Source organism: Bidens hawaiensis, unplaced genomic scaffold, assembly GCF_021521415.1.
Source record: "Bidens hawaiensis isolate Kalapana, Puna unplaced genomic scaffold, B.hawaiensis_p1.1 tig00017565_1, whole genome shotgun sequence".
NCBI classification, from domain to species: Eukaryota; Viridiplantae; Streptophyta; class Magnoliopsida; order Asterales; family Asteraceae; genus Bidens; species Bidens hawaiensis.
The window spans coordinates 378,827-385,957 of record NW_027492654.1 but is presented as its reverse complement, the minus strand read 5'-3'; the positions used below and the strand labels follow the sequence as shown (position 1 = coordinate 385,957).

General features: G+C 32.8%; 1 pseudogene; it reads right to left on the bottom strand.

Annotated features, from left to right (window-relative positions):
- Positions 1 to 6,033: 6,033 nt before the first annotated feature.
- LOC143554191 (immune-associated nucleotide-binding protein 9 pseudogene) lies at positions 6,034 to 6,733 on the bottom strand (annotated as a pseudogene).
- Positions 6,734 to 7,131: the final 398 nt, after the last annotated feature.

Genomic DNA, 7,131 nt, shown 5'->3' with positions numbered 1-7,131 from the left:
ACTCAGCGTAGCTGACTTTTAGTATCCACGCAGGTGAGTAGGATGAGGCAACTCGCTTGATGAGGGCACGTGGCAGAAGAATAAAGTCTGGCAACTGAAGACTTAAAGACGTTTTAGTATTTATAATTGAATTGAAAGACAATATGTTTTATTAAGACAAAGTTATGGATTTATATGTAATGTTTTATGAATGTTTTAATGTTCCGCGAATGTTTTAATTAACTATGATATTAAGTATTACGTTTATGAGTAAATCCAACACCAAAGTAGGGCTACCGGTAACGGGGCCTTACATTGTCATGCGTCATTTGGTAATGAACTTTATTTTGAGAGTTTATCTGTAGTTTTTGAATGTATTTGATTGTGAATAAACTGCTTAAGTGTTGATCAATCAATTGTAATTTTTCTTAACGTGACATTGTTGTATAAAAAACTTAAAGCAATAAAAAAGACATGGAATAAATTTAACACAACGTAAAATACTTCATGTAGACTATAACAATGTTGTAGTCTATATATGACGAATGAATTCAGATTTTGTGATTTTTTAACTAATTTAACCTGAATATTGTATTTCAATTTATATAACTAGTAATTACATTGATAAATTTTACTCACGTTAGCAAACTTCACTATTTCGATAAAAAAGATATGCATGTATTAAGATCTAATAGAATAGTATGTATCTAACATAATTAAGTATATGCAATACTTAAATAACGAAGTTACATTATTTAAGAAATATCGTTTATAAAAGAGTGTAATTAACTAAATAATATTTACTAGATAAGTGCTTGAAAAGTGTATTTAAAGACAATGTATTTATCGCCCGCTCTTCTTTTCCATCATGATTATTAGCACAATATACACAACACTTTGGTAACCATCATATGCTTTTTCTAGGACAATGACTTTTTCCCTTTTGATGTGCTAGCCTCCCCTTCTTTTCCAATTTTGAGAAATTTCTCTTTTAGATGTTTCTATGGATTAGAAGTAATATATTCTTTTAAAGAATACAAAGTGTAAGATATATAATAAAATATTCTACAACCATTTGCAAACTTGGGTCGGTGAAACAAACCGTTTGTGGCCCAAAAAAACATTTCAAAATTTTTAATTATTAAATATTTTTTTGTCCTTTTATGCCACATTGCAACTAGTTGTGATGGATGATCATTAATGGATAGTCTTAGCAAACGTTTTCAATCAATTTCCCTGCTAAATGGCAACTAATAATTGGTGTATATATAATTTTTTCTTTAATTTGTTTTAACAGTAAGTTTAACATAAAAATTGAATTTTATTTAGTAACTTAAGTTATTTAATTTTCTAAAATAAACTAAAAATACAGTTTTATATTTTTTTTACGAACATTTCGATACAAAGTTATAAAGAACGAAGTTTCTTTCGAAAATATGTATATTTTAATAATATGATTATAACATAATGGTTCATAGACTTATTATCTTAAAATTTTATTTTTATTTTTAATTTTATACAATTATAAACTATATTTATTTAATAAAAAGTTTGGTTGTGTTGTAAATGATAATGAAATATTACGTTCGGTTGGGTTATGTAGGCGGAAAAAAGAGAAACTATTTTTTTTAATGTTAGATGGGAGGGGTTGGGTTGGGTTGGGTTGAGAACGAAGATAGTATTACCTTTTTGAAAAAACATATATTTTCTATAACTCCCTTAGAGTTCAATGCCGCCAAGAGTATCTCTTCCGTGTCAAGGTTTCCCTCCCATACATTTAAGGTGTTAACAAAATGTTCGTATGAAGACCGTAATGATGTTAGAAATATGATTGCCTAATTTTCATCTAACTTCACCTCCATGTAACCATGTTTTCAAGATTCAATACCAACTTGTTGAACACGTCAGTCTGATCTTCAAAAGACTTCATTGAAGTCATGTGAAATGTATACAACATCTTCTTCAAGTTCAAATGATTAGCTAAACACTTAGTCATGTATATTTTGACTCTAGTTTAGGGTTGCTCGCTTACCCATTATTCAGATATAGTTCGGTTTGTGTTATCTATAAAAGGATTTACGGGATTAAAAAAAAAAACTCCAGTTTGGACCAAACACCGGCTGCATATGGTTCTTTTGACACCTTGCGGCGAACTTGATCACCTTCTAGACGATCGCATTGTGGGCCTTTTTGGGTATGTTCTCTTTATTGGTCATTCCTACTATCGGATTTCCCCAATTTAAACCAGACAGACATCATTCTTGATCATCAATTGCAAAACAAACGAATTATTTCAAATAATCAAGCCACGACTTGGCTGTGATACCATTTGTTATGTAGAACACCAATGAAAACAAGAATCGAATATGAAAACTAAGCGATTAATATTGAATTCAAGAACTGAAAATGATTACAGAAGAAAGGAATCGAAATAGAAGAATTACATTAAACAAAGTAATCTAACTCACTGGTTTATAAACACTAAACCCCTAAATTGAACCTTTTAACGGTTATTACTTACTAACAAACTGATCTAAATTTCAACTTGTTAAGAATAGTCCCTTTGAAAAGATACATATTCAACTCCATACCAAACTTACTTAGCTGCTGCCACATCTTTCCAAAATGACTAACCCATCTAACTTTGTTGACTTAAACCTAAACTTTAACTTACCAATTCTTATTTTAATTAAGTTTTAGCTAACAAGTTTCACAATGAAGTAATGAACACATATAAAATGCAATTGATCTGAAATTAACAAAGAAAATCTTGGCAAGGAAATGGATTTTCAGAAAACCAACATCGAAACGATATTATAACAACATACAAAATGGTTAGGATAAACTGTTCTTAAACCAATACCCATTACCACATTACAAAATAGTCTTCTTTTCCTAGACATTACATCTCCAACATCCCCCTACGCAATACCATCAACTCCATTCGAACCAAGTTTCTGATCACGAAACCAATCCTTTCTATCTCCGTAATCATCTTCTGATTCGGAAACATGTGTAACATTTTTCGATGTACCAGCCGCATGTACAGGTTCATGTTCAGGAAAAAGATGTTGATGAGTAAAAACAGGCCTAGTTTCATTGTTACCGGCATTCGATTGTTCCTGGCGGCTTGGAACAGACTCTACAACATACAAGGTAACGAGTTCATGGGACGCTTTAAGTGCCGTGTCCATGAATACCTCAACGTCCTCATCATCAGCTATGTCGACAACTACATTTTTGTTTCGGTTAGTAGATGAAAGCGGAAACTGGTAAGTTGCTCTAAAACCAGTTTGCAAAGATACATTCAGCTTACTAGCAACACAAGTCATCAACTGGGAATATGTTACACAACTGTAAGATACGTTTGGCTAATCCTACCGGCCTATACCGTAAGACCCCATTAACCGTCTCCCACGCCCCGCCGGCACAAGCAATGATCTTAAGTTTATGGTTTTGTGTCTCCATTATCCTGAGTATCAGAATATATAATTTGTATCTTACGGTCATGATATAACTACACCACCCTCATCTGATTTCACACCATCAAACGGCCGTTCACAAAACAATCAAACGACTGTTTTGACCAAATAAAGTAAAACTTTATAATTTATCGATTAGAACGGTTGTCCAAACAATATCCGGACAACTGATCTAACCATAAAGATAGTCATCATTCTTATCGTAAATGGTCAAACTTTTAAAATTTTTGGTCAAAACAGCCTTCCGGAATTCTAGACGGTCAAACTTTGAAAAAAAAATAAATGTTCATCCGACTCCGAAAGGCCATTCTTACTATAGATGGTCAAACTTTTTAAAAGTTTTGGTCAAAACAGCGACAACTGACCCATGCATAATTAGATCACCATAAACAATAGAGTGAATAAACTCAAAACTAACTCATATGTCAAAAGGAGTGTAAAAAGCTCGGATCTAGTGGCAGGAGTATGAACTCACCTCAGGGAAATCAGCAAATAGCTAGCATCAATGATCTAAATCTATGTGTCTGAATATAATCATAATATTAATTAGAAGAATTATCTGCTATATGAAGATATATAAAACCAAACAAAGAATAAACTTACTGTCAGTTCGCCATTAAAAGTAAAAAACTTAATAAATGCTCAACATTAAACTACGAGAGAACATAATGAAAGAAGATGCATGTCTGAAAATGAAGAAGATAAAGCACTTGCTTTGGCTTGAATTTAAGTTGATGTGAAGTGTCTAGTCATCTCATTTGCAGTCTACGAAGTGGTACTAGCTAGAGATTCATTTGGATTTTATCTGAAGGCAATGGTTATTCACACACCTTTTTTAAATATTCACTCTTTTAACACACATATTATCTCTATATACACCATATAAAGGGTGTATGAATAACACATCCCTATTTTAATTAGAGGTGTTTGGTATTTTTTATTTTACATTCTTATAATTTTTTATTAAGTTAATAAGTTATAAAAGTGTAACTAATAGAATTTTTCGTATCACAATATAAATAATCCTAAACACTTTATTACTTTTTAAAAAACTAGTAAATTATAAGTTGATAAAAATAAGCAATCCTAAACACCCCCTTAATGTACTCTTTCATTGTTACAATATCAATACATTTGTACTATTTACACCTATCAATATGATTTTGGCTATTATATTTTTATTATATTTAAGTTTTAGTATATAAATGCTTTTTAAAAAAAATACATGTTTAGTGATTTGTTTAATTTGATCTCCATTTTGATAATATTTCTTTACAAAACGAAGTTGTATCAAATATACCGACAGATAGGGTTTTATATTTGATCTAGTTTAATTTTGTTTATATAAAACTTGTATCAAATAAACCGACCGACTGAATTTCAAAAGGTTGGTTCTTAATGGTCCTCCGTTAACAATAACTTAATGGCGTTATATATTTTTCCCAATTTCAAACTAATGTTTTACGGATTTTGATCGAAAGAAAGATACGAATTAATTGATGTAAAAAAATAATTTGAGTCAAACAAGCAAGCAGACCTTTGCTCATGCCCGACAGTTTTACAAACCGAGCCAAACTCTGCTCGTATACAAACCAAACCGGAATCAAACGAGTATTTTTTGATCAAGCCTCGATCAACTTTCGACCGTCGAGCAATCCAGACAACACTGGTTTGAAGGCACACATAGAATCAAACACCCTTTACTTTTGTGTATTGAAAAATGCCCTAAGACAAAAATACATGTGTATGATTAGAGGAGCACAAACAGGTGTTTGTAGGAACCAGAACAAGGTAGGAACTGGTTCCGGGTATAGTCGGGTATTTGACAGGGTTTTTCGGTTTTTGGAAGAGTTAGATCGGGTTTTAACCAGGTATTGGTGGGACCGGTTCTACCGGGTTCCGGTTCCAGGTACAGTTCTAGGGAGAAACCCAAAGCCCGGTCCGTTCCCGCGGATAGGGTAGGGTCGGGTCCGGAACCAGTTTACTTGTGCACCTCTATGTATGATGGTATTAATGGTGTAATCAGTTGTGAGAATTTTCTTGGGTTTGCATCAACTCAATTGACGATGGGTTAACATTCAGTACTTACTAGTAGTACGTTCACAAAAACTCATAAACATGCAATACTTAGTGAAACGTATTAAAACACACATAAACAGTACCATTCAAAACATGCTTCATCCAACTGAATTACATAATGGCATGACATAATATTAATAATGATACAAAAGACAGTTATCCATTCAAAACATGTTTCATCCAACTGAATTACATAATGGCACACCCGCTACCTTGTTTGGCTTTCTTTAGCTCTTCTTCCATCTTATTTATTTTCTCCTTGTGATTCTTACGTTCCTTCTTAGCCTTCCATTCTGCCCTTTCACGAGCGTCCCGTTCTTCTTTCAATGCTCGTTCAAGCTTCAACTTCATCTCGATGAACTTAGACTCAAACTGTAAAACAATAAGAGTACCAGTAAACAAGACAAAGTGCATATCATTCTTGATATATAATAAACATTAAAACCAAGATTACGATAAATCATAACATGTGCAAACATACTATTTCAACTAAAAGTACAAGAAGTTCCAAACAGCTAGAATTACAGCAGCCTAATACAAATACTACAAATGCATGTATAATACCTTCAATGACTCGGGGCTATCACTTATAAACTTTTCCAAACTAATTCCATCTTCGGCAAGTTCATCACCACCGGTGAAAACAACAATGATGTAATCATAGATTTTACTTCCAAAAAAATCAACCAAGCTACTTATTACAGCTTTCTCCTCATCCGAAAAGCGATTGCAAGCCGAGAAAACAACAAGAACATCATGGATTCCATCACTAGCCAAAACAATACTTCTAACAATCTCCTTCCGGAGATAGTCAAGAGAAAGAGAAGAATCAAAGAATCCTGCGCGCCATGGTGTAATTAAAATGTTACAATATATAAAATTTGTATATGCATGCATGGTTTTATTAACATGATCAATACCTGGAGTGTCAATGACATTAAGCATGAGTCCAGATTCTTTCAAAACAGTTGTGTTCAACTCAGAAGCAGTTGTTATTCCTGAAGAACTGCGTTTGGATTTAAACTTCTTGGATCCAATGATGGAGTTCCCAGTGGCACTCTTTCCATTTCCAGTTCTACCTACAAGAACAAGAGTTAAGACAGAATGAACTAACTCTGGATCATCCTCAATCATGCATTTATCTGTTGCACAAAGCTGCATGATGAAGCTTGAAGAAGTTGAGGAGGAGGCAGTGGGAAGGTTTTAAGGTAGAGGGATGCAATGTGCATATATATAATTATATAAATAGTGAAGGCGAACAGTCAAGAAATAGGTCCAATCAGAAGGTGGTACGTGATTTTTTTTATTTTTAAATTACTAGCAAATTTTCGGTAGACCAGCCCATTTTCCCGAGTTAAAAGAAGCTCGAGTTCTAACTTCAAATATCAAACTCGACTATAATATTTTTGTTTTGTACAATAAAAACTAGGTTAGTATGTATTATAGAAAACACGAATCAAATGTGCAATCTAAAACACAAATCGACTTTTTTGTTTTCTAGGCGATCTAAAACAAAAGGCATGAATCAAATGTGGGATTCCTTATTTTTGTCCTCGTTAAAACTTATAACTAATAATTTAAAAATGTGTTT